Raw genomic sequence first — 13,874 nt, 5'->3', positions numbered from 1 at the left:
AGCAACCACGACCACCGACAGTCGGGCCTCACTGCCTCATATTGTACTGCCAACCGTACTGGGCATATGCTCTCCTCAAGTGCCGGAACCAGGGTGACCCATCGGCCCTTCCCCACCTGGTCCGTCTTAGAGCGTCGCAATCTGCACAGCAAGGACCTCCCACTCACCACTACGTCCTCTACCAGCATGCGCGAATCAGTTTGCTTAGAAGGCGCTACCAACTCCGATATCCTAAAGGCACCGTGGTAAGCCATAGAGAACGCCAATCTAAAAAGCAGCGATTCGAACATAGATGATGCGATGGCTCCAACCGACCCAATGATGCCTGGCAGCAACGCCGCATCAATGGGCCGCCTTCTGTCAGGCGGCGTAGGTGCTACGCGCGCCCATCCTTTCATAGCCTTAAGCAGAATACCACTTTTCGTCAAATCGGGAACCCCTTTAATTCTGCAGAAGAACGCAATGCCAGCCAAGTACCGGGACACCACCGCTCTAGACCTACCTGAAACATAAAGCTGCCAAATAAAAGAAAGCATCATCCGATGCCCGCTCTTACCTCGTTGCTTCCGTCCTCTAGCAAATTCCTCCCATTCGCTCCAGGCCTGCTTGTAAGCCTTAAGCGTGGATGGCGCGACCGAACGCAGTGCTAGACCTTCCAGTCCGGCATGATGACCTGCCAGACATAACCGGGACAATGAAAACCTTGTTCCTCGGCCTCGGGAGCCAACCAGTAAAACCTCTCCCATTGCCCTCGCGATAGCGCGTCAGCGACCCCATTTTCTAGACCCGGTACGTGTTGTGCCCGAAACCACACATTCCTGCGCAGGCAAGTAAGCAGCAACTGCCCTAGCACCCGAAGCACTACCAGCGATTTTGCCCTCTGGTTGTTAATCGCGTGCACCACGCCCAGATTGTCGCATCTGAACAGGATGCTGCGATGCGCTAACCACTCGCCCCAGATTTCCAGCGCAACCATGATGGGAAAGAGTTCCAGGAGCAGAAGGTCCTTAGTGAAACCCGCCTGGTGCCAGTCTGCTGGCCACGATGCCGCGCACCAAGATCCCTCAAGATAGCAACCAAAACCGGAGGCTCCTGCCGCGTCGGTGAAAAGCTGCAATCTGGCGCTGTCGACCGTTGGTGCCTGCCATATTCGCACACCGTTGAAATCCTCCAGGAACGAGGCCCAAACTGCCAGATCTCTTTTTATCTCAGCGGGCAAGCGTACAAAGTGGTGCGGCCTGGCATACCCCGCGGTCGCTCTTTCAAGCTTCCGGCAGGAAACCCTGCCCATCGGGATGACCCGACAAGCAAAGTTAAACCTGCCCAGCAAGGATTGCGCCTGCCGCAGCTTAACCTTACGCGAACCCATGAATTGGCCAATGGCTTCGCGAAGCTTAGCCACTTTGTCCACAGGAAGGCGACACTCGCCTGCCACCGTGTCGATCTCGATTCCTAGAAATGACAGGCAAGAGATCGGTCCCTCCGTTTTGTCCTCGGCCACTGGCACTCCGAAATGACAAAACAATGCTCTTATACTGAAAAGCAGGTTGCCGCACCGCGGCGAACCCGCCGGCCCCGTACAAAGGAAATCATCGAGGTAATGGGCAACACCGTGCCCACCCGACGAAGACTCCACGCACCAATGCAGGAAGGTGCTAAAACGTTCAAAATACGAGCATGAAACGGAACACCCCATCGGCAAACATTTGTCAATGAAATATTCCGATCCAATCCGGAAACCCATAAAACGGAATGAGTCCGGATGGAGGGGTAGCAACCTAAAAGCGGATTCGACGTCAATCTTTGCCATGAGGGCCCCAGCGCCGTAGCTGCGGACCAAATTAAGCGCCTCGTCAAACGACTGATACACTACCAAGCAATGTCCCGGAGGTATAGCGTCGTTGACCGAGGACCCCGCTGGGTAGGAAAGGTGTTGGATCAGTCTGAAGGACCCGGGTGTTTTCTTGGGTACCACCACCACCGGGGAGATGACGAGATCCGCCACTGGGGGTGTTGCAAACGGCCCCTCCATCCTGCCCAGCCTGACCTCCTTATCGACTTTTTCCCGCAACACTAAAGGCAAGGCCCGAGCAGACTGGAGGTTCCTCTGTGCCCGAACTGTAACATCGCTCGCAACAGGCAAGCGGAAACCAAAACTAAAACCTTCGAATAAAAACCTGGCATCCTCCTTATTCGGATACCAACCCAACCATTTACGCATAGCCTTTAACCTAATTGGCGTTGGTGCCCTGTGGAGCGCCCCCGCCGGGTGCCCCTCTCGAGTAGGATTGCTTAGAACGGGGACCCTGCCGAGTATTCTTGAAGCAGGAGAAGGCAGGGTGGGAACCCCCGCAATGGAGGCAAGCGTGACGGAACCGACACTGCTTGCCGTAGGAACATGCAGCGTTGTTAAACGCGAAACATAATTCTTTCATTGCGGGCTGTTTCCCAGCCCGGACGGCCGACCTACCCGGCTTGGCCGACCCGCCGTCCGCGCCGGGCGCATGGGCGGACGGCCCAGCACGGCGTCCGTCCGCCCCTGCGCTCCGGGGCTCCTTGTCCTGCTGCGAGGCCCTGGTGACCTTAAGCCATACCTCCACGTCCTTGAAACCGAAGTCCATAACGTACAACCCGTCCTGCTTCTCTCTGAATTCCTCATCATACCTACGCCATTCGTTACCCGCCGACGTGCGTTGCATATCGTGCACGAGATGCAGGTACCGAATGACATTCATATGTTCGTCTGGCCTGTCTTCAAGGTAACAAGCCGCGAAAACCCAAAACCCCGCCAGCCAGTTATCAAACGTGCGGAACGCCTCGGCCCCTATGCCCTTCTTAGCAGTTGCTGCCTTGAACTCTTTTTTAGAGTCTTTAGTCAAGACGAAGACATCTACGTAGTCCCCCCTGCGAATCCTTTTGCTGCAGCTATCCCTAAGCCCCCGCATGACAGCAGTATATTCGCAGCGGACCACGCCTGGCAAGTCGCGTCGCTTCCTGGCCTTGCGAGATTCTTTGCTAAGCCGCCTTCGCCTCTTGCGCCTCTCCTGCTGCCCAGCCGCCTTCCTGGCGTATTTAGTCGCCCTTTTCTTCGCCTTCGCCGTGCTACTGACGTCGGACGCTGCCGAAGAAAGGGAGGAGGAGGAAGAAGAGGATGAAGGGGACGAGCTGCGCGAACTCGAGGGAGTACTTGAAACCGACCCCGACTGCTCCGCCTCACCTGAAGCCGTAGATTGGTCGGATCCCGATTCATCAGGCGCGACGTACGTAATGTCCTCAGCTTCCGATTCCGGTTCCTCCGTATCCGCTTGAACCACTGCGGGCAGAAAAGGGGGAGGGGACCCAGACACAAACAAAGGCGTGCGCCCAGCCCGTCTAGGCGTGGGCGTGCCAGGTGAATGCACATTCCCGTCTCGCCGTGGCTGCTGCTGCAGCTGAGCCGCGGCCGCACCAAGCTCGCGGCACGTACGTGCTACCCTCTGAGCGGCTGAAACTGCACCGGCGCCCGATCCGCTCGGTATCCCCCCGGGCCCACCCTCGAGCTCCGGGGCCACTGCGAGCGGACCCAATGCCGCCACCACCGTGGCGAGGGCCGACGCGAACGCGCCTTGCGCTTCATTGAGACCCCGTGACGTTGTAACGTCGTCTGCTGGCTGTCGTGAGGGAGGAACGCGCCGAGTGGACCCGCCGCTGGGCATAGGAAGCCATGACCCATCCGCACCGCGGCCCGGTCGGCCCTGTGGGGAAAGGTCCGCAATGCCAGGGCGCCTCACCCCGGAAGTCCACCCCTCCATAATTCCTGTGCCTACCTGCCCAGGTACCCTGGGGGTGCTGCCCGCCTCTCGCACTGTCCTTAGACTGGGGCTAGCCTGCCGCCTGACTGATCCAGCTCGCTCAGCCCGGTAGCCCCCGCTCGGCGTGACTGCTGATGCCCGCGGTGCTGTGCCTTCAGCACCGCTGGGCAGATTCCCCCAAATACCTGGTTGATCTCCACCAGGCCTCCTCCCCCCCCTCGCCCCGCCGGAAACTATCCGCAGCGAGGAGGGCTGAGGGGACACGGAGCGCTGCGGCGTCGCTGCGCGCACCCGTGCGCGCGAGACGCCGCCGGAGCCGCGCGTGGGCGCGCGCGCACGTCGTGCGCGCGCCCCACCGTTTCCTGTCCGGGCGCCCCCCGCTGATGTAACAGCCTGTGCGCTCGACGATCCCGCGCTGGGCCCAGCGACGGGCCCGGGCCGGATCGCCTCTGACACCTGCCCAGCTCTCCCCCCCCGCGTGGGGCCTCTAAGCGGCCCCGGCAAGCGGGAGTGAGCGGGTGTCGTTGCGGCGGGTGCCGAGCGGCGCCCGGCGAGGCGCGACAGCGTGCGCCCGTGAGTTCCTGCCGTCCCGTCACCCCTGACCGACCCCGGAGGCGAGGACTGTTGGTCGCCTCTCTCCGGGAGGTCAGTCCTCCGAACCGCCACATGCCGCCGACCGCGCTCGCCAGCCGATGCACCCGCGACCGCAGGGTCGCCGGAGGAGCGTGTCCTGCGCCCCGGAACCCCTGCTTGAGAAGCCCCAGGGGCAGTAACGGCCTCCTCAGCGCCGGACATCCCTGCCCCGGGACCGGCCTCGCCGGACTGGTACCGGGCTGGTGCACCCGCGGATCGGTGTGGGCGGCTGGAGGCCATACTATCAATTATGTAACTTTCACAAGTGAATAAACTTATAAGGGTGAAAAATCTGCCAGGCAGAACTCACCCAGAAAATTCAGCAAGCAAAGAGACCTAAAATGGCCACTCCAGCCTATATATACCTTAACCCTCCCCCTTTCCTAAGGCTGTACTACCTCACAGCTAGGTCCACCCCTCACAGGATGTTTAACCCATTCCTCTCCTATGTTAGTCAATTCTCTCTCCGATTCATACCAGCCCACACCAATCACACCGTATAACTTGTGATACATGACCCAGTTAACAGCATGCAACAACTCAGCATCAGTCCGACACCGATGGAAACTATAACATAACCCTTATGTAAGCAAAACTATATACAAGTCTTGCAGAAGTAGTCCGCACTTGGGACGGGCGCCCAGCATCCTCTACGGACTACGTGAAAGAGATTTACCGGTAGGTTTAAAATCTTATTTTCACTTACGTCCTAGAGGATGCTGGGGACTTTGTAAGGACCATGGGGATTATACCAAAGCTCCCAAACGGGCGGGAGAGTGCGGATGACTCTGCAGCACCGATTGAGCAAATAAGAGGTCCTCCTCAGCCAGGGTATCAAACTTGTAGAACTTCACAAAAGTGTTTGAACCTGACCAAGTAGCAGCTCGGCACAGCTGTAATGCCGAGACCCCTCGGGCAGCCGCCCAAGAAGAGCCCACCTTCCTAGTGGAATGGGCCTTAACCGATTTAGGTAACGGCAATCCAGCTGTTGAATGAGCCTGCTGAATCGTGTTACAGATCCAGCGAACAATAGTCTGCTTTGAAGCAGGAGCGCCAACCTTGTTGGTTGCATACAGGACAAACAGCGTTTCTGTTTTTCTGACCCTAGCCATTCTGGCCACGTAAATCTTCAAAGCCCTGACCACATCAAGGGACTTGGAATCTTCCAAGTCACGCGTAGCCACAGGCACCACAATAGGCTGGTTCATATGAAAGGATGACACCACCTTAGGCAAGAATTGAGGACGGGTCCGCAATTCCACTCTATCCATATGGAAAACCAGATAGGGGCTTTTATGAGACAAAGCTGCCAATTCCGACACTCGCCTAGCCGAAGCCAAGGCTAACAACATGACCACCTTCCAGGTGAGATATTTTAACTCCACCGTTTCAAGCGGTTCAAACCAGTGCGACTTAAGGAAATTCAACACCACGTTAAGGTCCCAAGGCGCCACCGGAGGTACAAAAGGAGGCTGAATATGCAGCACTCCCTTCACAAAAGTCTGTACTTCTGGGAGAGAAGCCAATTCTTTTTGAAAGAAAATGGATAGGGCCGAAATCTGAACCTTAATGGAGCCTAACTTTAGGCCCAAATTCACTCCCGTTTGTAGGAAGTGAAGGAAACGGCCCAGATGGAATTCTTCCGTAGGAGCATTCCTGGCCTCACACCAAGAAACATATTTTCGCCATATACGGTGATAATGTTTAGCTGTCACGTCCTTTCTAGCCTTTATTAGAGTAGGAATGACCTCATCCGGAATGCCCTTTTCCGCTAGGATCCGGCGTTCAACCGCCATGCCATCAAACGCAGCCGCGATATGTCTTGGAACAGACAGGGCCCCTTTTGTAACAGGTCCTGTCCTAGTGGAAGAGGCCACGGATCTTCTGTGAGCATTACCTGCAGATCCGGATACCAGGCCCTTCGCGGCCAATCTGGATCAATGAGAATTGTCTGCACTCCTCTTCTTATTATTATCCTCAACACCTTGGGAATGAGAGGAAGAGGAGGAAACACATAGACCGACTGGAACACCCACGGTGTCACTAGGGCGTCCACAGCCACCGCCTGAGGGTCTCTTGACCTGGCGCAATACCTGTGTAGCCTTTTGTTGAGGCGGGACGCCATCATGTCTATCTGTGGCAGTCCCCACTGACTTGCAATCTGTGTGAAGACTTCCTGATGAAGTCCACACTCTCCTGGATGCAGGTCGTGTCTGCTGAGGAAGTCTGCTTCCCAGTTGTCTACTCCCGGAATGAAGACCGCTGACAGAGCGCTTATGTGATTTTCCGCCCAGCGAAGAATCCTGGTGGCTTCTGCCATTGCCGCTCTGCTCTTTGTCCCGCCCTGGCGGTTTACATGAGCCACTGCGGTGATGTTGTCTGACTGGATCAGAACCGGTAGGTCGCGAAGCAAGGACTCCGCTTGACGAAGGGCGTTGTATATGGCCCTCAGCTCCAGGATGTTTATGTGAAGACAAGTTTCTTGACTTGACCAAAGACCTTGGAAGTTTCTTCCCTGTGTGACTGCTCCCCAACTTCGGAGGCTCGCGTCCGTGGTCACCAGAATCCAGTCCTGGATGCCGAACCTGCGACCCTCTAGAAGGTGAGCACTCTGCAGCCACCACAGGAGAGACACCCTGGCCCTGGGTGACAGGGTGATCAACTGATGCATCTGTAGATGTGACCCGGACCACTTGTCCAGTAGGTCCCATTGGAAGGTCCTCACATGGAACCTGCCGAGGGGAATGGCCTCGTAAGATGCCACTTTCTTCCCCAGGACCCGAGTGCAGTGATGCACTGACACCTGTTTTGGCTTCAATAGGTTCCTGACCAGAGTCATGAGTTCCTGGGCCTTTTCCATCAGAAGATAAACCCTTTTCTGGTCCGTATCCAGAATCATGCCTAAGAAGGTCAGACGAGTCGTAGGAACCAACTGCGACTTCGGGATATTGAGAATCCAGCCGTGTTGCTGCAACACCTTCAGTGAAAGTGACACGCTGTTCAGCAACTGCTCTCGAGATCTCGCTTTTAAGAGGAGATCGTCCAAGTACGGGATAATTGTGACACCCTGCTTGCGCAGGAGCACCATCATTTCCGCCATTACCTTGGTGAAAATCCTCGGGGCAGTGGAAAGTCCAAACGGCAACGTCTGAAATTGGTAATGACAAACCTGTACCGCAAATCTTAGGTACGCCTGATGAGGTGGATATATGGGAACATGAAGGTATGCATCCTTTATGTCCAGGTATACCATAAAATCCCCCCCTTCCAGGCTGGCGATGACCGCTCTGAGCGATTCCATCTTGAACTTGAACCTTTTCAAGTATAGGTTCAGGGATTTTAAATTTAAAATGGGTCTGACCGAACCGTCCGGTTTCGGGACTACAAACAGGGTTGAGTAATATCCTCTCCCTTGTTGAAGTAGGGGAACCTTGACCACCACCTGTTGAAGATACAATTTGTGAATTGCATTTAACACTATCTCCCTTTCTGGGGGAGAAGCCGGTAGGGCCGATTTGAAAAACCGGCGAGGAGGCACCTCTTCGAATTCCAGCTTGTAACCCTGGGAAACAATTTCTATTGCCCAGGGATCCACCTGTGAGTGAACCCAGATGTGGCTGAAAAGTCGAAGACGTGCCCCCACTGGGGCGGACTCCCTTAGCGGAGCCCCAGCGTCATGCGGTGGATTTAGTAGAGGCCGGGGAGGACTTCTGTTCCTGGGAACTAGCTGTGGTCTGCAGCTTTTTCCCTCTGCCCTTACCTCTGGCAAGAAAGGACGCTCCTCGTACTCTCTTGTTTCTCTGTGACCGAAAGGACTGCATTTGATAATGTGGCGCTTTCTTAGGCTGTGAGGGAATAAAAGGCAAAAAATTTGATTTACCTGCCGTAGCTGTGGAGACCAGGTCCGAGAGACCTTCCCCAAACAGTTCCTCACCCCTGTAAGGTAAAATCTCCATGTGCCGTTTTGAGTCTGCATCACCTGTCCATTGCCGGGTCCATAGGACTCGTCTAGCAGAAATCGACATAGCGTTGACTCTAGAACCCAGTAGGCCAATGTCTCTTTGAGCATCTCTCATATATAAGACAGCATCTTTAATATGTCCTAGGGTCTATAAAATGGTATCCTTATCCAGGGTATCAATTTCCGTCGATAAGGTATCAGTCCACGCTGCTACAGTGCTACAAACCCAAGCCGACGCTATCGCCGGTCTGAGTAAGGTACCAGAATGTGTGTAAATGGACTTCAAGGTAGCCTCCTGCTTGCGGTCAGCAGGATCCCTGAGGGTAGCCATATCTTGGGATGGCAGCGCTACCTTTTTGGATAAGCGTGTCAACGCTTTGTCCACGCGTGGGGAGGATTCCCACCATATCCTGTCCTTAGCTGGGAAAGGATACGCCATAAGAATCCTTTTGGGAATCTGCAGTTTCTTGTCTGGAGATTCCCAAGCCTTTTCAAATAACTCGTTCAGCTCGTGAGATGGGGGAAAGGTTACCTCAGGCTTTTTTCCTTTATACATGTGTACCCTCGTGTCAGGGACAGGGGGTTCCTCTGTGATATGCAAAACTTCTTTTACGGCAATAATCATATATTGAATACTTTTAGCCAACTTTGGCTGTAACTTTACATCATCGTAGTCGACACTGGAGTCAGAATCCGTGTCGGTATTAGTGTCTACTAGTTGGGATAGTGGGCGCTTTTGAGACCCCGAAGGTCCCTGCGACATAGGGGCAGGCTGGGGTTGACTCCCTGCATGCTCCTTTGCCTCAGCTTTGTCCAACCTTTTGTGCAATAAATTTACATTAGCACTTAAAACATTCCACATATCCACCCAGTCAGGTGTCGGCGTTGCCGACGGAGACACCTCAGTCATTTGCTATTGCTCCCCCTCCTCCCTAGGAGAGCCTTCTACCTCAGACATGCCGACTCACGCGTACCGACACACCACACACTCAGGGAATCCTCTTATCTGAAGACAGTTCCCCCACAAGGCCCTTTGGAGAGACAGAGAGAGACTATGCCAGCACACACCCAGCGCCAATGACCCAGGAAAAAACACACAATATGTTTACCCAGATATCGCTGTAAACTGTATTTTGCGCCAAACTATGTGCCCCCTTCTTTTAAACCCCCTTTCACCGTGTAAGCAGGGGAGAGTCTGGGGAGCTTCCTCTCAGCAATGTGCTGTGGAGAAAATGGCGCTGGTGAGTGCTGAGGAACAAGCCCCGCCCCCTCAGCGGTGGGCTTTGGTCCCGCTGAAATAATGAAAAAAACTGGCGGGGGCTCTTTATATATACAGTGCCCAGCTGTATATACTTATATTTTGCCAGAAATGAGGATATATTGCTGCCCAGGGCGCCCCCCCTGCGCCCTGCACCCTTACAGTGACTGCCGTTTGTGTGTGCTGTGTGGGAGCAATGGCGCACAGCGTTACTGCTGTGCGTTACCTCAGTGAATGTCTTCTGCCGCCTCTGAAGTCTTCTTTCTTCTCATACTCGCCCGGCTTCTATCTTCCGGCTCTGCAAGGAGGACGGCGGCGCGGCTCTGGGACGGACGGCGAGGGTGAGACCTGCGTACCGATCCCTCTGGAGCTAATGGTGTCCAGTAGCCTAAGAAACAGAGGCTACTTAAAGTAGGTCTGTTTCTCTCTCCTCAGTCCCTCGCTGCAGGGAGTCTGTTGCCAGCAGGCTCCCTGAAAATAATAACCTAACAAATATACTTTCTTTTCAGGAAAACTCAGGAGAGCTCCCTGTAATGCACCCAGTCTCCTCTGGGCACAGTAATAAACTGAGGTCTGGAGGAGGGGCATAGAGGGAGGAGCCAGTGCACACCCATACCTAAAGTTCTTTCTTAGTGCCCATGTCTCCTGCGGAGCCCGTCTATCCCCATGGTTCTTTTACGGAGTCCCCAGCATCCTCTATGACGTAAGTGAAAAGTACCTGCAGTTACTTGTCGGCTTGAGACTGGCTGCTGTAATTATTGGCAGCTTTGACTCAAGGGACAATGTGTGGCGGGCCCTGCGTGACACAATCCCTAGTTACATTCCTGCTGTTGCTGGTCACTACCCCTGTGACGATAGGCAATAGGCCCTTCATAAATTTCAGCTCCAGGCCCATGTGGTCCTTAATCTGGCACTGTGCGGGCTGCAGGCAGCGAGGTGCGGTCTGGGCAGCTGGCGTCAGACTTACCATCGTGGGTGGGAGGGCTCGCGGGTTGTGGGCAGCGAAGTGCGGGCGGCGAGGGCCTATTCTGGCGGCGCGGGTGGCTGGCGTCAGACTGCGCAAGCATAACCTCTGACATCATGTCACGCTGTGCAATACGCACTGTCGGGGGCAGGGGGAGCTGACAGGAGGGAGCCGGGCAGCATCTGAGCCTCCTGAGGACGCTCAACGCTGCCTGGCAGTAAAAAAACAATTGGGCAGGTAAATTCCGCAATTCCCAGGCTTGGAGCTTCCAATCCCGGGATTGAATCCCAGATCTTTTTTGGCATAAATCCCAGGATCCCGCTTATACCGATCCTAGGTGCAAGAAAGCAATGAGCACACATGCTGGGCACTAGGACCTAGGGAGATCTGTCCTCCAATCTGATGTGCTGCTACACCATATGACTGCAGCCAAATCTTGTAGATCCTTCCCTAGTACAGTGAGATTGTGGGCGGGATTTACTAAACCCTACAATGCAGAAAATATAACCCCGAAGTCACCACTTTTGGGGTTTTTATCGCATTTTCCATATGTGCCAAGCTCCAGATGCTATGCATTGCGGAGCTTACTCCTAGTGGGTAATGCCATCTTTGGGTGGCATTACCCAATAGAAGCCTATGGGCTTCTTTTCGCACTCGAAATCCCTCCCAGCACTCCCAGCGACATGTGCGTTTGTCTACGCATGCACAGAAGGGCCCCTAGGTCCTAATCTTGGAAGTCCTTCTATGGCAAAGCTCTCATCGGGAGGGCTGTGCTTCGATAATTCCTTGGTACATACCGGTACCAAGAAATTAGACCGCTATGTACTCGATAAGTGGTGGGATGTACTAAACTGAAAATGTGGCCAAAAACGCCTGTTAGGGCGTTTCCCGTATGTACATACATTCTGGGTTTTGGATGCCGTATGCACTTCTTTCAACATTTTGCTCTGAGAGGGATCCAATTGGATCCCTCCTAACATCGCCTCCGGCCGTCGTGTCCCTCTAAGGGCCTAATTCAGACCTGATCGGTGCTGTGTGTTTTCGCACAGCAGCCGATCAGGTCTGAACTGCGCATGCGCCGGCACCGCAGTGCACCGGCGCATGCCAGACATCTGATGGCTGACTCAGCCCTGCGATCGCCTCTGCCTGATTACAGGCAGAGGCGGTCGCTGGATGGGAGGGGGCGGTCCGGCAGTGTTTTGCCGCCATTTAGGGGGCGTGGTCCGGGCAACGCAGGCATACCCGGACTGTGCGTGAGTCGGGCCACGGCGGCTGCGTGACGTCATACGCATCGTCGCTGTACGATGCTTTTGTACTTGTGCGGTGGGGTCGGGCCTGACATGCGGGGTGACTAGCCCTGTGCTGGGCGTCTCCCCGCATGTCTGTGTGACTGATCGTAGATGTGCTAAATTTAGCACATCTACGATCGGTCTGAATTAGGCCCTAAGGGGGTCATTCCGAGTTGATCGCTCGCTAGGTAGTTTCAGCAGCCGTGCAAACGCTATGCCGCCGCCCACTGGGGACTGTATTTTAGCTTAGCAGAAGTGCGAACGGTTGTATCGCAGAGCGCCTGCAAAAAAATTTGTGCAGTTTTAGAGCAGCTCAAAACCTACTCAGCGCTTGCGATCACTTCAGCCTATTCAGTTCCGGATTTGACGTCACAAACCCGTCCAGCGTTCGCCCAGCCACGCCTGCGTTTTTTCTGGCACGCCTGTGTTTTTCCGCACACTCCCTGAAAACGGTCAGTTGCCACCCAGAAACGCCCACTTCATGTCACTCACTCTGCGGCAAGCAGTGCGACTGAAATGCATCGCTACCCTGTGCAAAACTACATCGTTCGTTGTGCCCGTACGTCGCGCGTGCGCATTGCGCCGCATACACATGCGCAGAACTGCCGTTTTTTAGCCTGATCGCTGCGCTGCAAACAAATTTAGTTAGCGATCAACTCGGAATGACCCCCTAAGTCCATTGATCACAAAGTACAGCTTTTGTCGGGAGAGCTGTCCTTTGTGATACTAATTGCATATGTTATTAGTATGTGGGCAGTAAGTGGCGGGATGTGCGATGCTTAATACATCCTGCCCTGTGTGAGAAGAGACATGATGGAGACACAAAACTCCCACTTAGCTCCAGAGAGACCCCAGTGATTACCTGCATGAAGCTGTACCATCATCCTGCAGCACCACCTGCAAGTAGCATAAACTCGCCCGATCCGTGAGAACCATGTATGCAACAGTGAGTACGGCTATACCTGTTATACGTCATTAAACCCACACCACGAGCTAAGTAAGTGGGTTGTTCATAGCTTGACTCATCCACTGGTGTGTGCCTATTTAACTGCAATATCAACACCTGCACACATATCATTACCAACAAGGAAGTGTGCGGATTAACTGGATGTGCATGTGAGTTTCATTGCATGGGGTGTGTGCCGCAGTACAGGGGACGTATAACAAATTACATGAACCTGGTGGAAGGGAGAGCGTTAGAGGATTAATTTACGATGCTAGAAAATAGCAGATATCAGTATATCTTTAATACGCAATCAGGACTATAGTAAAACATCTAGTGTTAGGAGAATCGTCAGCTACAAAGCAGAGTTATTGGCCATTTTGCGCAGTTTCTGTGACCATTGCAGATTTTTATTTTCTTACTGCAACAACTGCACATTTTTTGCTAAATATAAATACTTGGTTCAAAGTACAGAATCCTATCGCAATTGCTCCTTACCTCCTGAACATGTGCTCTTTATCGGCAAGCGTATAGGTGTTGCTATCACAATCTACCTGTATGATGGGTATGGTGCATGCTGCATTCATTGCCCATTGTCTACAGTTAGTCATTTCAGCATAGGGAACAACGACAGAGTCAACGGTGAATGCAGCATTATAACAGCATAAAACAAGGCAGCCGTGTGTCCACTCTTGGACTGGCCCACAGGGGCACAGAGGAAACCCCCGGTGGTCCCCACTGCCTGGGGCCCCACCTTCTACTCTAGGGGTCATGTTCCAGACTGTGCACTTGTATATACATTACACATATGTTACCCTATACTGACAGGACTATGTTGTTTTTTTTCTACAGTGCATTGTTGTTATTAATCTGGTACTGTACATCAATGTGGTGGCTGGCCACACCCCCTCTGGATACTGGCCACACCCCTAAACATGGGCCCCTAACACTGCATCCCCCTGGTGGGCCCTTCATGGCCCAGTCCGACACTGCGTGTGTCTAACCCTGTAATCAGTATAACATGAACTAGACTGA

The sequence above is a fragment of the Pseudophryne corroboree genome, chromosome 8 (genome assembly GCF_028390025.1).
Source record: "Pseudophryne corroboree isolate aPseCor3 chromosome 8, aPseCor3.hap2, whole genome shotgun sequence".
NCBI lineage: Eukaryota > Metazoa > Chordata > Amphibia > Anura > Myobatrachidae > Pseudophryne > Pseudophryne corroboree.
The sequence above is the reverse complement of the archived record's forward strand: the minus strand, read 5'-3'. Positions refer to the sequence as shown.